Source organism: Molossus molossus, unplaced genomic scaffold, assembly GCF_014108415.1.
Source record: "Molossus molossus isolate mMolMol1 unplaced genomic scaffold, mMolMol1.p scaffold_m16_p_1, whole genome shotgun sequence".
NCBI lineage: Eukaryota > Metazoa > Chordata > Mammalia > Chiroptera > Molossidae > Molossus > Molossus molossus.
In genome coordinates this window covers 129,970,765-129,991,026 of record NW_023425344.1, presented here as the reverse complement: position 1 = coordinate 129,991,026, position 20,262 = coordinate 129,970,765, and the positions used below count along the sequence as shown (strand labels likewise).

Genomic DNA, 20,262 nt, shown 5'->3' with positions numbered 1-20,262 from the left:
TGACAGTTTCACTTCCTCCGTTCCAATTTGGATCCCTTTTATTTTTTCTTCATGTCCGATTGCTGTGGCTAAGACTTTCAGAACTATGTTAAATAAGAGTGGTGAAAGTAGGCATCCCTGTCTTGTTCCTGTTCTTAAGAGAAATGCTTTTAGTTTTTGCCCATTGAGTATGATGTTGGCTGTAGGTCTTTAATATATGGCCTTTATTATGTCTAGATATGATCCCTCTATTCCCACACTGCTGAGCATTTTTATCAGAAATGGGTGCCTGATTTTGTCAAATGCTTTTTCAGCATCTATTGATATGATCATGTGGTTTTTATCTTTTATTGTGTTTATGTGGTGTATCACATTTATTGATTTGCAAATATTGTACCAGCCCTTTATTCCTGGGATGAATCCCACTTGCTCAAAATGAAATTTTTTTTTTTTTTTTGATGTATTGCTGGATTTGATTTACTAGTATTTTGTTCAGGATTTTGGCATCTATGTTCATCATGGATATTGACCTGTAGTTTTCTTTCTTTCTTTGTAGGTGGGTCACTTGTAAGCAACATATGGATGAGTCATGCTTTCTTATCCAATCAGCTAATCTGTGTCTTTTTATAGGAGCATTCAATTCATTTGTATTTAAGGTGATTATTGATAAGTGCTCATTTTTGCCATTTTTGTTTAGTGTGGTTCTATTTTTCTTCCTATTTCTTCTAATAATTACAGCAGTCCTTTTAACATTTCCTGCAGTGCTTGGTTGGTGCTAATATATTTTCTTAGCTTTTTTTTTGTTGTTTGGGAAGCTCTACATTTGACCTTGTATTTTGAATGATAGTGTTGCTGGATAGGGTAGTCTTGGATTCAGATTCTTGTTTTTACTTGATTACTTTATGCCATTCCCTCTGGCTATAGTGTTTCTGTTGAGAAGTCAGCTTATAGCCTTATTGGAGTCCTTTGTAGGTAACCTGTTGCTTATCTCTTGCTGCCTTTAGGATTCTCTCTTTGTCTTTAATTTTTGGAATTTTAATTACTATGTGTCTTGGTGTGGGCCTGTTTGGGTTTTTCTTACTTGGGGCTCTTTGTGCTTCTTGAACTTGAATGCCATCTTCTTTCACCAAGTTAGGAAAGTTTCCTGTTACTTTTTCTTCAAATATATTTATTTTCTAACCCTTGTTCTTTTTTTTTTTTTTTTTTCCTTCGGGGACTTTTATAATGTGAATGTTATTACATTTCCAGTTGTTCCACAGTTCTCTTAAGCTGTCTTTCTATTTGTGTGTGTGTGTGTGTGTGTGTGTGTTCATTTGTTTTTTGCCACAGAAAGTGGTTAATTGCTTTTACAACAAAATAAAATTCTCTCAGAACTTTGTTTAATGAAGAAATACTATTAGAACTTTTTTAAACACTATTTTATCAACTGATGAAGTAGGTACTTCAATGTATAAAACTTTCCAGAGGCAAGTGCCTTAGCTGGATAGCACAGTTCATAACTGTATGTACCCCAAGCTGTCCCACTGGATGCAGCTAACTGCTTAGAAGTAGAGCTTGCACTCGTGGCCAGTATACTGCGTATCAGGTCTGACTTTCTTGCCTGACGTTTATGGTGCTCCTTCTTCTCCAGCACCCACTCACGGGTCTTCCTCACCACCTTGCTTCTTGCAATTCTGTAGGAAATTGTCTTATCGTGAATGTGGATTCCCTGGCCTCTTCTTCATCTTTAATTTTGTTCAGAACCATTGGCAGAAAGGTTGATGGTCCAGAAAACCAACAGAGGTAGAACTTCTTTCCTTTGGCACTATTGGGATAGTCCATCACCACACCACCAGTGAAGCCAGCCTTGATGGCCTGGGTTGTAATCAGCTCTAACTGCTCCAAGTTCTCAGGGTACAGTTGCAGAACAGCTCAGGCTTTATGGACCAGTACAGAATAAAGAGAAGAAAAAAAGCAGTACAGACACTTGGCAGGAATGTCAGACTTCTTAGCATTACAGAGCCACTGCACAGCAGAAATGCTGATACGACCATCAAAGGACCCCAGTTTGAAGGGGATGCTTTGGACTATATCCCCCAGAAGTAGGTCTTTTTGTGCTTTTTGGTCCAAGGCTTTATCCAGCATGTCAGGGCTGATGTTGATGCCCACCCAGTAGTGCCCCTCCTCAGAGAGATAATCTCCACTCAGCCCAGTACTGCAGCCAAAATTCAACAGGTAAATGGGCTTATTCTCAGGCAGAACAAGGAACTCCAATACTCGCCCTGCGATCTTGCTCTAAACATCAATCATGCTAGAGTTGTGCATGTTTTTTCAGGCTTCATTCTTGTCATAAAACAGCTTTGGGGGTCTGCCATGCTCTCGTCTAAGTCCAGGATACTCATACCCTCATCTAAGATGCACTGCTTGTTTTTCTTTTATTTATTTTTTATTTTTATTTTGTTACAAATGTTTCTGCTTTTTTACCCTATTGACACTCTCCTCCCCATCCCCCCAACCTCCTCCCCGGCTTTGTGGTCCATGTCCATTGATTATGCGTACATGCATATAAGTTCTGTGGTTTATCTCTTCCCTGCCCCCTCCACCTCCTCTTCTGAGGGTTCTCAGTCTGTACCCTACTTCCACGTCTCTGGGTCTACCCTATTCCTCAGACTGTTATGTTCTATTATCCCACAAATAAGTGAGATCATGTGGTATTTGTCTTTTTCTGCTTGACTTGTTTCACTTAGGATAATACTTTCAAGGTCCCTCCATGTAGTCTCAAAGGATAAGAGATCTTTCTTTCTTACCGCTGCATAGTACTCCATTGTGTATATGTACCACTGCTTTTTTATCCATTCATCTACTGATGGACACTTGGGCTGTTTCCAGATCTTAGCTATTGTAAATAGTGCTGCTATGAACATGGGGGTACATATATTTTTTTCTGATTGGTGTTTCAAGCTTCTTAGGGTACAGTCTTAGAAGAGGAATCACTGGGTCAAAAGGCAGTTCAATTTTTAATTTTTTGAGATAACATCATATTGTTTTCCATTGCGGCTACACCACTCTGCATTCCCACCAGAGGTGTACCAGAGTCCCCTTTTCTCCACACCCTTGCCAACACTTGTTTGATGATTTGTTGATGGCGGCCATTCTGACAGGTGTGAAGTGATACCTCATTGTTGTTTTAATTTGCATCTCTCTGATGATTAGAGATGTTGAGCATTTCTTCATATGTCTCTTGGCCACTAGTATGTCCTGTTTGGAGAGGTGTCTATTCAGCTCCTCTGCCCATTTCTTAATTGGGTTCTTTGTCTTCTTTTTGTTGAGTTGTATGAGTACTCTATATATGTAGGAAATTGACCCCTTATCTGATGTATTATTGGCAATTATGCTCTCTCATAGAGTGAGTTTCTTTTCCATTTTGATGATTGTTCTTTTGCTGTGCAGAAGCTTTTGAGTTTGATGTCATCCCATGTGTTCATTTTTTCCTTTTTTTCTGTTGCCTTAGGTGATGTATCAGTGAAAATTCTGCTGCGTATGATGTCTGAAATTTTGTTGCCTACAGTTTCTTCTAGAATTTTTATAGATTCACGGTCACATTTAAGTCTTTTATTCATTTTGAGTTTGTTTTGGTGTATGGGGTAAGTTGATGGTCTAGTTTCATTTTTTTTGCATGTAGCTGTCCAATTTTTTTTAACACCATTTATTAAACAGGATGTCTTTACTCCATTGTATGCTCTTGCCATCTTTGTCAAATATTAATTGAGCAAATGTCTTGGGTCCATTTCTAGGTTCTCTGTTCAGTTCCACTGGTCCATATGCCTGTTTTTGTGCCAGTACCAGGCTGTTTTGATTACAGTAGCTTTGTCATATAACCTGATATCTGGTATTGTGACCCCACCGACTTTGTCCTTCTTCTTCAAGATTGCTGTGGTTATTCAGGGTCTTTTTTGGTTCCATATGAACTTTTAAAGTATTTGTTCTAGTTCTGTGAAATATTTTGTTGATATTTTGATTGGGATTGCATTGAATCTATATAGTTTTGGGTAATAAGGACATTTTAATGATGTTAATTCTCTTAATCCACGAACAAGGTATGTGCTTCCAGTTTTTTATATCTTCCGCTATTTCTTTTTTCAATATCCTGTAGTTTTCTGCAAATAGGTCTTTTACTTCTTTGGCTAAGATTATTCCTAGGTATCTTAATTTTTTTTTTTTTTGCTGGCATGGTAATTGGGATTGTTTTTTCAGTTTCTCTTTCTGTGAGTTCATCATTGGTGTATAAAAATGCTGTCAATTTCTTGATGTTAATTTTGTATCTTGCTACTTTGCCAAATTTATTTATTAAGTCTAGTAGACTTTTCATGGCATCTTTAGGGTTTTCTGTGTATAATATCATATCATCTGTGAATAATGAGTTTCACTTCCTCCTTTCCAATTTGGATCCCTTTTATTTTATTTTCCTGTCTGATTGCTGTGGCTAAGACTTCCAGTACTATGTTAAATAAGAGTGGTGAAAGTGGGCATCCTTGTCTTGTTCCTGTTCTTAAGAAAAATGCTTTTAGTTTTTTTCCCAGTGAGTATGATGTTGGATGTAGGTTTATTATATATAGCCTTTATTATGTCGAGATGTGATCCCTCTATTCTTACATTGCTGAGCGTTTTTATCAGAAATGGATGCTGGACTTTGTTGAATGCTTTTTCAGCATCTATTGATATTATCATGTGGTTTTTATTCTTCATTTTATTTATGTTGTGTATCACGTTTATTGATCTGAGAATATTGTACTCGCCTTGCATCCCTGGTATGAATCCCACTTGGACATGGAGAATAATTTTTTTGATGTATTGTTGCATTCGATTAGCTAGTATTTTGTTCAGGATTTTGGCATCTATGTTCATCAGGGATATTGGTCTGTAGTTTTCTATCTCTGTGATGTCTTTTTCTGGTTCTGGAATTAGACTTATGCTGGCCTTATATAACAACTTTAGAAGTCTTCCTTCGTTTTGAATTTTTGAAATAGGTTGAGATGAATTGGTGTTAGTTCATTTCTGAATGTTTAATAAAACTCCCCCGTAAAGCCATATGGGCCTGGGCTTTTGTTTGCTGGGAGAGTCTTGGTTACTTCTTCAATGTCTTTAGTTTTTATTGGTCTGTTCAAGTTTTCTATCTCTTCTTGGTCCAGTTTTGGGACAGTATGTGTTTTTAGAAATTTGTCTATTTCACTTAGATTGTCAAATATTTTGCCATATAATTGTTCATAGTAGTTGTTAACAATTTTTTTGTATTTTTTTGGTGTCAGTTGTTACTTCTCCTCTTTTTTTTTCTGATTTTGTGTATTTGGGTTCTCTCTCTTTGTTTCTTGGTGAGTCTAGCTAAGGGTCCATCAATCTTGTTTATCTTTTTGAAAAACTAGTTCTTGCTTCATTGATCCTTTGAATTGTTTTTTTGTTCTCTATGTCATTTATTTTTGCTCTGATCTTTACTATTTTCTTCCTTCTACTTGCTGTGGGTTTTTCTTTTTGTTTGCTTTCTAATTCTTAAAGTTGTGAGGTTAGATAGTCTATTAGAAATTTTTCTTGCTTCTTGAGGTAGGCCTGTAGTGCTATGAACTTCCCTCTCAGAACTGCTTTTGGTGCATCCCATAGATTTTGTGTTGTTGTGTGTTCATTTTTATTGTTTCCAGGAAGGATTAATTTTCTTCCTTGATCTCCTTGGTAACCCAGTCATTGTTTAAATAACATGCTATTTAGCCTTCATGTGTTCAAATGTCTTTGCATGTTTTTGTTGCAATTGATTTCTAGTTACATGCCATTGTGATCTGAAAGATGCTTGATATCATTTCAATCTTCTTGAACTTGTAGAGATTTAGTTTGTGTTTTATCATGTGGTCTATCTTTGAGAATGTCCCATGGGCACTTGAGAAGAATGTGAATTCTGTCATTTTTTGGTGTAATTCTCTGTGGATATCGATTAAATCCATTTGGTGTAGTGCTTCATTTAGAGTCTCTGTTTCCTTGCAAATTTTTTTTCTAGAGGATCTATCCAGTGATGTCAGCAGGTTGTTGAAGTCCCCTGCTATGATTGTATTGCTGTTGATTTCTTCTCTAAAATCCTCCAGAAGACTTGTAATATAGTTTGGTGCTCCTATATTGGATGTGTATATGTTTACCATGGTTATATCTTCCTGTTGGATAGATCCTTACAATATTATGTAGTAGCCTTCTTTGTCTCTAGTTATGGCTTTCATTTTGAAATCTATTTTATGAGATATGAGTATTGCTACCCCAGATTTTTTTTCTTTTTGTTTGCTTGGAAGATTTTTTTCCATTCTTTCACTTTCAACCTATGTGAGTCTTTTGTTGTGAGACAGGTCTCTTGTAAACAAAATATAGATGAGTCATGCTTTCTTATCCAATCAGCTACTCTATGTCTTTTTATTGGGGCATTCAGTCCATTTACATTTAAGGTGATTATTGATATGCACTTGTTTTTTGTCATTTTTGTTTAGTTTGGTTATATATTTTTTTCTATTCTACTAATTACAGCAGTCCTTTTAACATTTCTTGCAGTTCTGGTTTGGTGCTAATATATTCCCTTAGCCTTTTTTTTTTTTTTGTCTGGAAAGCTTTTTATTTAACCTTCTATTTTGAATGATAGCCTTGCTCTGTCGTCTTTGATTCAGATCCTTGTTTTTCATGACATTGATTTCTTCCTGCCATTCCCTTCTGGCCTGTATCTTTTCATTGAGATGTCAGCTGAGAGCCTTATGGAGGTTTTTTGTAGGTAACCTGTTGCTTATCTCTTGCTGCCTTTATGATTCTCTCTTTGTCTTTAATTTTGGGCATTTTGATTACTATGTGTCTTGATGTGGGCTTGTTTGGGTTCTTCTTACTTGTGGATCTCTGTGCTTCTTGAACTTGAATGCCTTCTTTCTTCACCAAATTAGGGAAGTTCTCTGTCACTATTTCTTCAAATATATTCTCTATCCCTTGCTCTTTTTCTTTTTCTTCGGGGACGCCTATGATGCAAATGTTATTACGTTTTCAATTGTCCCACAGTTCTCTTAAGCTGTCTTCCTGTTTTTAAATTGTTTTTTTTTCCTTTTGGTTTTCTGATTAGTTGATTTTTTCTATCCTGTCTTCTAAGGCACTGCTCTGGTCATCAGCTTCCTCTAGTCTGATATTTAGACCTTCCAATGTGTTCTTTATTTCTGATATGTCATTCTTGATTATTTCTTGGTGGTGTTTAATTTCCAATTGGTTGATTTGCAACATTTCTATGCATTTACTTATGCTGTTAATGTCCTTACTCATGCTGTTGAGCTTCCTCAAGATCATGGCTCTGAATTCTAGCTCTGTTGACTTGCTTAACTAGTCCACATTTATCTCATTTTTGGTAGAGGTCTCCTGTTCTTTCATTTGAATTTTGTTTCTGTGTTTCACCATTTTTGCTGTCACAGTGGGCTTTTGAGCCTGCCAAATTTTCCCTGTGGGTGTTGGTGTTCTGCTGTTTGTGGCTCCCTGTTTTGGGTTTGGATGAGCGAGGGAGGACCCATATTAAACACCACTGTCAAGTCTTACTTTTCTGGTTAGAGTTGCTAGCCCAGGAATGGTTTAGGTATTCTCTAGCATTTTGCTTGGAGGCTATCAGTAGCAGTTTCTTGAAGAGCCTTGGGTTCTCAGTTGAATAAAATACTCCCTCAAGTGCTCAGAGTAAGGGGTTTTCCTGAGGGTGGGGCAGATGCTGGTTGTTAATGAGCTTCAACTTGCATGTCAATGGCCCACCTGGGTGGGGTTGAATCCCCGAGGGAGGGGCTGCTGCCTCTCCCCAGAGCCCAGGGAAGGAGTAAGATGACCACTCTCCTGCGTGGCTGCAACTCAGCAAAAGTTCTGAGTGCCCTTCAAATCTCGAGTGTCCCCACACAGTTTCAGTGCAGTCTGCCTTCCCTCTGCCAGAGCCCAAAATGAGTGGCTTTGGCTATTTTAGTGTCTGTTCTGGCTCTGAGCTGTGGAGCTGCTTGGGAGTTTAACCCCGAGGGCACTGCTCACAGCTAAGGCCACTGCTGTCTGTGGGCTCCCAGCTTCCCTCTCGCACGTCCTACCAGGATTGAGTCAGTGTCCCTGGTTATATGATCCTTGCAAGCTGCTTTTCTGTTGCTTTTTCCTGACGATTTGTCTTTCTTTTAGTTGTAATTCCAGTTTGGCCCTGGGAGACAGTCTGTGTAGCTTCCATTCACTCTGCCGCCATTTTGGAATCTTGTATTTCTGGGTTTTTTTTTATTGTTTTGTTTTTTTTAAGTTTGGTTTTCTAATTGGTTGATTTTTTTTTATCCTGTCTTCTAAAAGCACTGACCTGGTCCTCAGGTTTCTCTAATTTGCTGTTTAGTCCTTCCAATGTGTTCTTTATTTCTGCTATGTCATTCTTCATTTCCACTTGGTTGGTTTTCAATATTTCTATATCTTTACTCATGGTGTTGATGTCTTTACTCATGCTGTTGAGCTTCCCCAAGATCATGGCTCTGAACTTTACCTCTGATAACTTGTTTAACTGCATTTCATTTATCTCATCTTCCATAGAGTTCTCTTGTTTTTTCATTTTGGACTTGTTTCTTTGTTTTACCATTTTGGCTATCTCAGTGGGTTTTGGAGCCTGCCAAATTTTATCTGTAGGTGTTGGTGTTCTGCTTTTTGTGGCTCTCTTTACTGCACCGGTTTCAACCAATGGGTCACAACCTTTTTGTGGGTCGAATGACCCTTTCACACGAGTCTCCTAAGACCATCGGAAAACACATATTTCTGATGGTCTTAGGAACCGAGACTCCACTCCTCTATCCATCTTTATGCGGGTCCGTCCACATGCAGATATGCCTACATACAATATGAAAAACTGTATTAAAGGTTCTTGGCATTAGGAAGGTTGACAACCACTGGGTTTAGATGAGAGTGGGAGGGCTCATGTTAAACACCACTGTCAAATCTTACATTCCTGGGTAGATTTGCAAGCCCAGCAAAGGTTCAGTTAGCCTCTATCTTTTTGCCTTAAGGCCATTAGTCTCAGTTACTGAGGGCCTTGGGATGTAGCCCTCAGGTGTTCTGCATAAGAGGATTTCCAGAGGGTGGGCAGATGCTTGTTGTTAATGAGCCTCAATTTGCATTTCTTTGGCTCACCTGGGTGGGGATGAGTCTCTGATGGAGGGGCTGCTGCTTTTCCCCACAGCTTTGGGAAGGAGCAAGCTGGCCACTGTCCTTTGTGGCCAAGACTCAGCAAAAACTTTGAGCACTCTCCAAATCCTAGGTGTCCCCACAGAGTTCCAGTTCAGTCTGCCCTCCCTCTACTGGAGCCCATGGTGAGTGGCTGTAGCCAATCTAGTACTCTGTCCCGGCCCTCTGCATTGTGGAGCCAGCTTGGGATTTCAACCCCGAAGGCACTGCTCACAGCTAAGACTGGCGCTGTCCGTGGGCTCCCAGTCCCCCTCTTGCACCTCCACAGACCTACCAGTGTTTCTGGTTATATTTTCCTCTCCTGCTGCTTTTCTGTTGCTCTTTTCTGACGATTTGTCTTTATTTTAGTTGTAATTTTTATTTGGTCCTGGGAGATTGTCTGTGTATGTTCGATTCACTTCCCCCGCCATTTTTTGCTCCTACTATTTCTTCTTCTTTTTACAACAGTCCCTCTAGCATTTTTCACAGTGCTGGCTTGGTGGTAGCAAATTTCTTTAGCAATTTTTTTTTGGTCTGTGAAGCTCTTTATTTCACCTTCAATTTTGAAAGATAGCCTTGCTGGATAGAGTAGTCTTGGATTCAGACCCTTGCCTTTTATTAGTTTGTATACTTAATGCCACTTCTTTCTAGCCTGAAGTGCTTCTATTGAGCAATTTGTTGACAGTCTAACGGAAACTTCATTGTACATAACTTTCTGTCTCTCTCTTGCTTCCTTTAAGATTCTTTGTCTTTGCTTTGATGTTTGCCATTTTAATAATGATGTGTCTAGTTGTGAGTCTTTTGGTCTTCATCATGCTTGGGACTCTGTGTTTCCTGGACTTGTGTGACTTTTTCCTTCACCAAATTAGGGAAGTTTTCTGTCATTATTTCTTCAAACAGATTCTCCATTTCATTCTCTAATTCTTCTCCTTGTGGAACCTCTATGATGCAAATGTTATGTTTTGTGTTATCCCAAAGCTTTCTTAAACTCTGATGCTTTTTCATTTTTTTCCCATTTGCTGCTATGTTCAGGTGGGTTTTCTACTTTGTCTTCTAACTCACTGATTCAGTCTTCAGCTTCTTCTAATCTCCTCTTGAATCCTAAGATATTTTTCATACCAGCTTTGTAATTCTTTATTTGCACTTGGTTTTTATTCATTTCTGCCTTTTTTTTTTTTTTTTACCCTCACCTGAGGACATTTTTCCATTTTTTGTTCAGATAGAGTGGGAGGGAGAGAGAGGAAGAGAGAGAGAGAAACATCTATGTGAAAGGGACACATCGAGTGGCTGCCACCCGCATGACCAACCAGGGCCGGGGACAAACTGCAGCCGAGGTACACACCCCTAGCAGGAACTAAACCTGGGTCTCTCTGGACCACAGGCCAGCATTCCAATTGCTGAGCTAAACTGGCCAGGGCCATTTCTACCTTTTTTTTTTTTTTTTTTAATGCTGATATAGTTCCCACTGAATTCTTTATAATTCTCATTTATTTGTTTGTAATTCTCACTAAATTGTTTGAACACCCTTAAAATCATTGCTTTGAATTCTTTATCTGACAAATTTCCTACTTCCATTTCATGTAGTTTCTTTTCTACTGATTCCTCCTTGTCTTTCATTTGGGTGATGTCTCTTTGTCTCACCATTTTAGCAATCTGGTAATTCCAGGCTCAGTGAGGGATGTTGGGATGAGTAGGTAAGTCAGTGTGTATCAGCTGAGGCTGCAGTGCCTCCCTGACTTTTGGTGTATGGCACCTCTTGCCTTCTGTGTGTCCTGGAGGATTGAAAACTGGCAGCTGGAATTGGTCTGTCTTTGTAGGTGCTGCAGGTATATGTGGGTCCAGCTGGTTTTCTCCTGGAGTGCACTGCTGCTGGTGGGGCTCAGCTCATGATCAGTCACTGCTGATGCTTCTGGGGGCATGTGTCCACTACCAGTTTGCACTGCTACTGCTGCTGCTGTTGCCAAGGGGTACTCTCAACTCCCAATCCTCTGCTGCTTTTGAGGGTTGAGGATGCTCAGCAACCAGGACTTTGCTGCTTCTTGCTGAGGGACGCCACTCCAAATCTGTTGCTGCAGTTGTCAGGGATGGTCATGGCTGTCCTAGCCTTGCTGCTGCTTGTGCTGGGGCACCACCCCTGATCAGACTCTGCTGATGCTGCTTGGAATGGGTCTCAGCTTTCTGTCTGTGCTTCTGCTGCCTGGGGGTGGATATCTGCTCCCAAGCTCTGCTGCTTGGGGTGTGTCTCAGCTCCAAGCCTTGCTGCTATTAGGGTTGGGGGTCCACTTCCGCCTATTCACTGCTGCTGTGGGGGAAGGTGCTGGGCTCCCAAGCTGGTGCTACTGCTGCTGGGGATCATGGGTCATGCTTGGCTCTGATCAGGCTGCTGCTGTGAGGGTGTTGCTCTGCTCCCAAGCTGGCACTTCTGTTGTACTGTGGGAGATGGTGCTCAGCTCCCAGCTGGTTGCTACTTTCACAAGCAGGTTTGCATTGACACAGCTGGGTCCAATGGTCCGATGGTGCAAGGTGCATTGGTGAATTCAGGTCACTCAGCCCTCACTGCTCCCCACTGCCTCCTCCCAGAGAAGACCAGTGAATCTTCCAAAATGGTGGTGCCTTCTGGCCACACAGGGAGAATGCTCTGACAAGCCACTTGCCATGGTAGCTAGGTACCCCTAGTCCATAGCACTGGAACCCTCTGCTTCACCTTTCTGCACTACTTCAGGTTGCTCGTCCACACTCATGTCCACTCACACTCTCTTTCACACTCGCTTTTGCTCTCACACACTCACCCTTGCTCCGGTCCTGCCCACCGCTATATTTTCAATCTTCCATTTTTATTATGATGTATCTTGGTATGGGTCTTATTGGGTCCCTCTTGCATGGAACTCTCTATGCTTCCTGAATGTGTGTGTCTTTTTCCTTCGCCAGGTTAGGGATGTTTTGGTCATTATTTCTTCAAATAGATTCTCAATTTTTTGCTCTTTCTCTTTTCCTTCTAGTACCCCTGTGATTTGAATGTTGTTATGCTTCATGTTGTTCCAAAGTTCCTTAAACTATCATACACACACACACACACACACACACACACAATCCTCTCCTGAGAATTTATTTATTTATTTATTTATTTATTTATTTATTTATTTTAGATAGAGTGGAAGGGCAGAAGAGTAAGAGAGAAAAACATCAATGTGAGAGAGATACATTGATTTGTTCCATCCTGCATAACCTTTAGAGGGGCTGGAGATCAAACCTGCAATCCAGGTACATGACCTTGAACAGAAATAAAACCCATGACATTTTGGGTCACAGGCTGACACTTCAATCACTGGCCAGGGCTATCCTTATTTTTCTTTTTCTTTTTTTTAAAATTACCTTTACTGTTGGATGTATTATAGATGTTCCTCCCTTTTCCCCTATTGACCCCCCTCCTCTCTACTCCTGCCCCCTCCTTCCTTTCCCCACACTATTGTCTGTGTTCATTGGTTATGCATATATGCATAGAAGTTCTTTGGCTTATTTCTTCCCACCCCCTTCCCTTTGAGGTTCATCAGTCTAACAACCTATTTGTACTCCTTAATCACCTTTTCACACATTCCCCCAACCCCCCTCCCATCTGGAGAGAACAAAATGTTCTCTCTATCTATTAATCTGTTTCTGTTCTGCTTGTTCATTTTGTTTGTAGATTCAATTGTCAATAGATAGGTATTTATTGACATTTTATTATTCACATTTTGGATATTCTTTTTCTTCAAGAAGACAATTTAACATTTCATATAATACTGGTTTGGTGGTGATGATCTCCTTTGACTTTTTCTTGTCTGGGAAACTTTTTATATGTCCATCGATTCTAAATGATAGCTTTGCAGGATAGAGTAATCTTGGTTGTAGGTTCTTGCTTTTCATCACTCTGAATATTTCTTGCTCATTCTGGCCTGCAAAGTTTCTTTTGAGAAATCAGCTGACAGTCTTCTGGGAGCTCCCTTGTAGGTAACTAACTGTTTTTCTCTTGCTGCTTTTAAGATTCTCTCTTTGTCTTGAACCTTTTGCATTTTGATGATGATGTGTCTTGGTGTGGGTCTTTTCAGGTTCATCTTGTTTGGGATGATGTTCTGTGCTTCATGGACTGGTATGTCTGCTTCTTTCACCATGTTAGAGAAGTTTTCTATCATTATTTTTTCAAATAAGTTTTCAATTTGTTGCTCTCTCTCTTCTCCTTCTGGCACTACCATGATACGAATGTCGGTATGCTTGAAGTTCCAAAGGCTCCTTACACTGTCCTCAATTTGGGGGGATTTTTTTTTTTCTGTTCTGATTGGGTGTTTTACTTCCTTATATTCCAAATTGAGGGTTTGATTCTTGGCTTTACCTATTCTGCAAAAGTAGAGTAGGTATTGAATCTCTGCAAAAATATTCTTTATTTCAGTTAGTGCCTCCTTAATTCTGACTGTGCATCCTTCACTTCTGACTGGTTCTTTTATATACTCTTGAGGCCCTCACTAAGTTCACTGAGCATCCTTATAAGCAGTCTTTTGAACTGCATCTATTAGATTACTTATCTCCATTTGTTTAGTTCTTTTCCTGGAATTTTGTTCTATTCTTATATTTGGGGCATGTTAGTTTGTCTCCTCATTTTGGCTGCCCCATGTTTGTTTCTATGTATTGGGTAGAGTTGCTATGTCTCCTGGGCTTCCTAGGGTGGTTTATTGTAGTAGGTGTCCTGTAGGGTCCAGTGGCACAGTCTTTCTGGTCACTCAGGTGGGCCCTTGAAGCACACCCCTCATGTGGACTTTACACCTTTCTGTTGTAATTGAGTCTTGATTGCTGTTGGCATGACAATGGGAGGGTTTTACTTAGGCTGATCAGCTGCAAAGACTGGCTATGCCCACTGACCACCAACCTCTGACTACCTTGGAGGGCCAGCTGTGCAGGGGCCCATCACACAAAGAAAGACTTACTTCAGCATGGCTCTGGCACCCACTGAGTCCATTCCTTGAGTGTGTCACTTGGGGAGGTGGTTGAGTGGTGGTGCTTCACCATGGACTGAAGCTGTCCACTGAGTGTGCTGGCTCTGGGGCAAGATCAGTCATTCTCTGTGCTCTACCCAGGGCCACCAGGCATGAACTATAAAGCAATCTGCCAATGGCTGCTGCTTGTTCTGGGTTTGGAGGTGCCCAGGCAAAGCCAAGTTGCGAACCAAGGCTGACTGCTTCTAGTGCTGAGCCTGGGGCCACTTAGCGAGAGGTATAGGGTTTGCTGACTCCAGATGCTACTTTTTTGAGAGTATTTAGAAAAATATAAAACAGGAGCCAAGACAGGTCTTTCCTATGTTAAAGCCTCTGGAAATAGCTTATGAGGGCCAAAAGTTGGGTGGGAGAGGGCCTTAGGGAATTACCAGGGCGGGCCAAACAGTGTGAGCCGGGTTGCTGAAGTCCCAGATATGGCACTGTCTGCCAGCCTCATGGGGGAAAAACTTACCAAAAGAACAAAGGCCTCTGCCAGCATGTCTGTCCAGGAGAAAGCTGCCTCTCCAGCCCTCGCCCCGATGCCAAACAACTCAGTTCTTCCCCATGTATCTCTGGTGCCTTTCAAGCTGTCTCCCCTTCATGCTGGAGCACAGAGGGAGCAAGTGTGAGTAAGTCTGTGCTGGCCCTTTAAGAGGATCTGCCTGGGGCTCCAGCATCCTCCGCCTCCCTCAGCCTCAATTCCCTACTGGTGTTTACAGTCATAAGTTATGGGGACTTCTCTTCCTGGCATTGGAACTCTGAGCTGGTGGCCTGGTGTGGGACAGGCACCCCTTGCTCCTAAGGGAGGACCTTCCCAGCTGAAGTGTCCTTCCTGATTGTACCTGTCACATGCGGGTGTGGGACCAGCCAGTTCGTGCCTCCACCCCTGCTGCGAGTGTTGATGTGGCTTCATTTTTCATTTTGTTGTAGTACTTCCATTCGGCTTGATTTCAGGCAATTTTGAATGATGATTGTTCTGTAGTTTAGTTGTAATTCTGATATAGTTGTGAGAAGAGGCGAGTACTGCATTTACTTACACTGCCAACTTGACTGTAAGTCTTCCTTATTTTTCTTTTAATTCTTTTTATCTGCTCTGAATGTTCTTTTCTACCTTGTCTTCCAAATTGCTGATTCTATCCTCCCCTTCATCCAACATACTGTTTATTCTTGCCAGTGTAGTCTTTATTTCAGATATTGCATTCAATCTGACTGGTCCTTACTTATGGTTTCTATGTCATGTTTCATACTGTTGAGCATCTTTATAATTATTACTTTGAACTCTATATCTGATAAATTGCTTGCGTCCATTTTTTTTTTTTTTTTTTTTTAGCTCTTCTTCTGGAGAATTCCCTTTTTCTTTCATTTGGGGCCTGTTTGTCTCCCCATTTTGTCTGCTTCTTTGTTTCTATGTATTAGATTGGAAATAACTCCCAGTCTTGGTAAGGTGACCTTATGTAGTAGGTGTCCTATAGGACCCAGTGGTACAGACTCCCTGCTTACCTGACTTGGGTGCTCTAAGAATGTTCCTTGAGCACATTATTGGGCCCTTCTGTTGTAATTGACTCTTCATTGCTATTGGCCCATTTATGCATGTGATTGAGCCTCAGGCTGGCTGACTCAGGTTCAACCACCAACACAGTTTTCAGGCTGCTGTGCAGATCCTGGTCACATGCAATAGATTCACCTTGGCAGGGTTTGGTGCCTGCTGATATTTCCCTATGTTTATGCTACTTGTGAAGCTTCTTGTAGCTTGCTATGTTGTTGTCTGAAGCTGGCTACTGGGTGTATTGGTTCTGGGCATTTTCAAAAGGCCTCCAGTGCAGGCCTATATCAGACATTGTCTGTGACACCCTGGGCAACCTGTTTGGAGCTATTCATGATTTGGAGCTCGTGAATCCCTCTGCTAGACCTGGCTGCATGCAGAAGGGATCAAACTGTGCACTAAGTTCTGCTTTATCAGCACCGGGCCTTGGGCAAGTCAACAAAATATCAAAGCATCCAGGGTCCTCCTCCACCGTAAGCTATTAGGCTTAATCACTGAGGAGCCTCCAACTATACTTCTCAGAAGGACTTAAGCTCCACAGGTTGGGGCAAGAGGCATTCCAGCAGGTAGGGCAATTGCTCCCCTGCCCCCCCACCTCCACCCCAGGCTAATGCTGCAGGAAGGGGAATGCTCTGCCTGAGAAAGATGGCTTCTGCTGTATGGGAGAATGACAGCACAGGGATGCTGGTGGCTGACCTCAGCTCTCCCCAGACCTACCAACCTGGCTCTCCTCACACAGCTTTAGTCTATTCTGCTCTCCCTCCACTAGATCTCAGGGTGAGGGGCTACAAACAAAATTCTGTGCATTGCCCTTTAAGAAGGTGCCCGCACATCTAGCTATCTCTCCTTGGCAGACAGAAACCTCGCTGCTTTCCTCAGTGGGATGTTATCTGGGAACCTTTCTCAGTTCTGGTACTCTAGGCTGGGGAGCCTGGCTTGGGGCTTAGACCCCACACTTCTCAGGGGGAACCTCCCCGCTCCCTACAGCAGATATTCTTCTGGAACTTAAGCAGACACCCATGGGAGCCCTGCTAGCCCTCTTGCAACTCTTCATTCCAAACCAAACTTGATGTGGCTTCTTCTGTAAATCCTTGGTTATAAGGTTTTTCTCCAGCTAGTCTTCGATTGGTTATTCTGAATGATTTTTCTGTAATTCAGTTGTAATTCCAGTTTCATCCTGGGAGGAGGTAACTTCCATCTAATCTGCTGCCATCTTGGATCTCCCTGTTTTATTTTTTTAATGGAGACAAACCTTTTAACTATTTCAAAGCCTAAGAATATTAGTAGTAGCTCTTCAAAACATTTTATTCTTTCTTCATGGTACCACTTTCTTCCAGTTATTTTTCTTCTTTTTTAATCCTTTCATCTTAAACTCTTCCTCAAATGCCTGGTGATCCTTGCTAGTTTGTCCCTATTTAAAATGGAAACATGAAGCTGAATGAAAGCAATTGGTTCATATGAGGATAAGTTGGTGACTGTGGCTTTTCTGAAGCTGTACTGCTTCATTGGCAGATACTCCCCAGTGTCAGATGTCAATTTTCACAGAAGCTTCTAATTTGTCAGTTGGAGACCATAATAAGCCTGGCTGCCAGCATTCAGGTAGCCAAGTGAGGGAAAAGGGCAGAGATTCTAAAAATTCTGATTATAAACTTTCATATTATTCTCTGTTATCAGTCAAGGTCCAAGGATTAACTATAAATGGGTACAGAGAACTTTAAAGAATGTTCTATGGCTAAGGGACAGTACCCAAGGGTGGCACAAGCTTAGAAGGCGGTTCCTCAACATGTGTCTAGGACTCAGATCTTGTTGGCAAAGATGTGGCTACAGCTACTGGGTGGTGAAGTTTGCTAGATTGCCTGGATTAGAGGTTCTGACAGTGCCCAGGCAAGCAGAAGGTGCTGTCAGGCTGAGGCAGCAGGGAGCCATGGCAGGTACTGGGAAGAAAATACCTCATTGGGATACAGGTGGGATGATATACCTTTCCAGAAGACAGGTGGGCAGGAAGTACCTCTCCACAAGGCTGAAGGGCAGGCTTACCCAGGGAAACAGAACTTTGGGAGCCCACTTGCCAGCCAGAGATAGTCACAGGACTAGGGCCAGAGCTGTGAACTATGTGCCTATATACATTGGGGCTGAATGCCAGCAGATGTCCCCACCCCTATCCATACACCATCGATAATTGGATGGTAGTAACAAGCAAAATGAAGCATGCCAGAGGTAAGCAAGGACAAATGCACAGTGTAGGCAATTGTATTCGTTTACTAGGGTTGCCATAATGAAGTACCAGAGTCTGGGTGACTTAATAGCAATTTATGATCTCATAGTTCTAGAGGCTAGAACTATGTCCAAAATCAGGGTATTGGCAGGGTCGGTTCCTTCTGAGGGCTGTAAGGGAAGGATCAGGCCTGTTTATGGCTTATAGATGACCATTTTCCCTGTCTGTCATAATCTCTCTGATAAAGATACTAGTCATATTAGATTAGGGCCACCCTGATTACCTTCAACTCGATTATCTCTGAAAAGACCCTCTCTCCAAGAAAGTTCCTAGGAATTATGACTTTAACATATGAAATCTGAAGGGACACAAATCAGCCTATAATAGCAATGAAGAGTGGATTTAGAGATGAGGCAATAAATTGTATAACTGGCACACTCCTTTTCAGTACTGTGTCCCACCCTAAACTGTTCCTGGTGTTTCCCAGTCTATGGAACTTCTATTTTACTTTTTCTAGAGAAAAGACTGTAGATTTGAAGAAGTTATCTGGGGGTTGAGAAAGTTATTGCTGTTGGCTCCTGCATTTGTTGTGACTTTATGCTTCAATAATTATGAAATAAACCCTTTATTAAATTGCAAAGGTGGTGCCTTAAAGAATCCCTTATGCTTTTTACCCAGTTTCTTCTAATGTTAACATCTTATATCAACATTGCACCTTTGTCAAAACTAAGAAAATTCACTGGTATATTAGAATGAACAGACTTCACTAATGTTTCCAGTGATGTCTTATTGTTGTAGAATTTCACATTGCATTTGTTTTCTAAGTCTCCTCTAATTTGTAATTGTTTATCTTTTGTTTTTCACGACTATGAAACTTTCAGAGAATTGGTCAGGCATTCTGTACAATGTCCCTCTATTTGGTTTGTCTGTTTTCCTCATGATTACACTGGGATTATGGGTTTTGAGGAAAAATACAGTGGTAAAATGCCCTCATCACATATATGGGGTATAAAATATCCACAGGTTATCACTGGTGATATTACACTTGATCACTTGGTTAAGTACAAAGTTCAGTGCTGGCTCTTCTGCAAGGCAGGGCTGAGAATAGCTAAGGCTGTTGTAGAACTAGGTTTTGCTGATAGCAATGGAGATAAAATTCTACACCCTCCCAACCATAAAGGCCAGGTGGACACCATTATCACAACATGCAGGACTAGAATGGCAGCCAAGGAGACTGAACCCAGATATGGATATGGCTAATAAAACACAGCACTTTTCAGGAAACATAGGCAGGAAGCCAACAGTGATACTATTCAGCATTTATCATCAGAATATCAATGATGGAAGACAGAGATGCTGAGGGCAGTTGTCCTAATTTAAAAAGCCATGACCTCATGGCTCAATGACCTGAGTCAGTTTTCCAACCCAGAGCACACCAAATGAAGAGGTTAGGTCCCCAGGAGTAAGATCCTTGCAAAATAGCCAAGTACAGACTGTAACATTCCCCCAGACCTGCACCCAAATTATGGCCTTTTACTCAGGTAACTATACACTGAAGAAAAGGGACTAACCAAATATTTTGGGGTAGGCCATTGGACACAGGGTCTAAGTCAATATTGATACCCAGAGATCTGAAGCATCGTCATGGAGGGAGGATGTGGAGGAATAGTAATAAACAGAGTGCTGGCTAAGTTATAAATGTATGTAATAAGTGCTCACATTAAAGAGCATATGCTGCCCTGCTGGTTTGGCTCAGCGGTTAAGAGCATTGGCCTGCAGTCCAGAGACCTGAGTTTGGTTCCTGCTAAGGGCATGTACCTTGGTTGCAGTTTGTCCCTGGCCCTGGTTGGGTGGTGTGGGTGGCAACCACTCAACGTGTCCCTTTTATGTCGATGTTTCTCTTCCTCTCTTCCCCTCCTGCTGTCTGAACAAAAAATGAAAAAAATGTCCTTGGGTGAGGATAAAAAATAAAGAGCATATGTTTTGTGGACCCATCTGGTGGTCATTTCTGTCTATGTATAACTAGAGCTGACATACTTATTAAATGCCATGACTCCATACATGCATCGTTAGCCCGTGGGATACAGGCTGTCAAGAGGCCATACAGAAGCCTCTGCAACTGTTGTCCCTTCTCACACTGCCAGCTAAGAGTAAATGTGCTTATCACATTACAAAAGGAACAAAAGCAGTTCACATTAACATGTAGCAAACGACACACATGCATAATTTTGGCCCAGGGCCGTGTTAACTCTCCTACCTGCCATAATAGTGTGAAGAGATGCGGATAGCTGGTCATTCCATAGAATGTTGACAGGATTGAAATTACTGAGCCAAAA

At 41.4% G+C, this 20,262-nt stretch overlaps 1 pseudogene; it reads right to left on the bottom strand.

Annotated features, from left to right (window-relative positions):
- Positions 1 to 1,520: 1,520 nt before the first annotated feature.
- LOC118638972 lies at positions 1,521 to 11,084 on the bottom strand (annotated as a pseudogene).
- Between the last annotated feature and the right edge of the window lie 9,178 nt (positions 11,085 to 20,262).